Genomic DNA, 1,271 nt, shown 5'->3' on the forward strand with positions numbered 1-1,271 from the left:
GCCTCCCTTGGCTGTACCTGCCAACGAGCCAATCGTTGGTTTCGCTGGAAGGCTCCACCTTGATCATGGCTTGCTGGTGGCCATTAATAAAACACTTTGGATTTCACAAGTTTCACGTTTGAATTTCACAAGACTTATATCTCGCCAATCAGCCACACGCGGGTTGACACTGAAAGGCACATGCTGACACCTGTCCGCCCAGGGTAAATCTACTAGCTCTCTATTTTAGTGAGGGGGTGGCGTGTAGGCCGCGGAATTCTCTAGCGAGCGCGTTTCTCTTCACCCCCTGGGCCCGCGTGGACCCCCGTCCACCCCCACAAGCCCTGGGTGGGGGACTGGGCCCAAAAGCCCTGGAAGACCCTAGAGGTGACTCTCCGTGGGACCCCGTACCAGGGAGGAAGGATACCGCCACCCGTCACCACCCCCCGCGAGAAGCTCCTTCGTGACTCCTCTGTGCGTGCCTTCCCACACCTCCTCCGTCCGGGACTGCGAGGAGTGGGCGCTCGACTCGAGTTCACAGCCCAGGCCTCCCACACACCCCTCCCTGCCGTCAGCACCCACCCGCGCCGCAGCGGCGGCTGGCGGGCGGCCGCCCTTTTAAATCCCCGGGCTCATTTGCATGGCCCCGCCCCCTGAGTGACACGGCTGGCGCGGGCGGGCCCGTCCCCCCTGCCCCTGGGTCGCTCTTTTTAAGCTCCCCTGAGCCGGTGCTGCGCTCCTCTAATTGGGACTCCGAGCCGGGGCTATTTCTGGCGCTGGCGCGGCTCCAAGAAGGCGTGAGTTCGCGGCCGCTCCGGTGGCTTCTTTTTTTTATATCTATAATTTAATTAAATTATTTATTTATTGAGGCCGCGCACGGGCCGTGCCCAGCTTCCTGCCCCTCGCCATCCTCCGGGGGAGGGGGAATATTTTTGTCCCCCCGCCTGGCTGTGACACATAAATACCCCGCGGGGGCCTGGGCGGCGAGCACGCGGCGGCGGCGGTCTCTGAGCGCCTCTGCTCTCTCTCCCGGTTTCAGATCCGCATTTGCTACCAGCGGCGGCCGCGGCGGAGCCAGGCCGGTCCTCAGCGCCCAGCACCGCCGCTCCCGGCAACCCGGAGCGCGCACCGCAGGCCGGCGGCCGAGCTCGCGGTGAGTCGTCCCCGGGGCCCGCGGCGGCGGCGGCGGAGGGGGGCGCCCGCGCCCCCGCCCGCACGTCGCCCCTCCTGCGAGCCGCCCGGGGCTGCAGCGCGCGCCGCCGGCTTTATTCCCAGGCCGGGGCGGCGCGAGC

At 66.2% G+C, this 1,271-nt stretch overlaps 1 protein-coding gene across 4 annotated transcripts in view; it reads left to right on the forward strand.

The window, feature by feature from the left end:
• Positions 1–643: 643 nt before the first annotated feature.
• The window catches only part of HMGA1 (high mobility group AT-hook 1), a 14,089-nt gene continuing 13,461 nt past the window's right edge, over positions 644–1,271 (forward strand). For 3 of the 4 annotated variants that reach the window (XM_058432456.1, XM_032141761.2, XM_032141763.2), the window contains exons 1-2: positions 644–776; positions 1,019–1,132. The gene's annotated coding sequence lies outside the window, so the exon portion shown is untranslated. The remainder of the gene's footprint in view (positions 777–1,018; positions 1,133–1,271) is intronic. The other variant, XM_058432458.1, reaches the window with a different exon arrangement.

The sequence above is a fragment of the Hylobates moloch genome, unplaced genomic scaffold, assembly GCF_009828535.3.
Source record: "Hylobates moloch isolate HMO894 unplaced genomic scaffold, HMol_V3 SCAFFOLD_20, whole genome shotgun sequence".
Classification (NCBI taxonomy): domain Eukaryota; kingdom Metazoa; phylum Chordata; class Mammalia; order Primates; family Hylobatidae; genus Hylobates; species Hylobates moloch.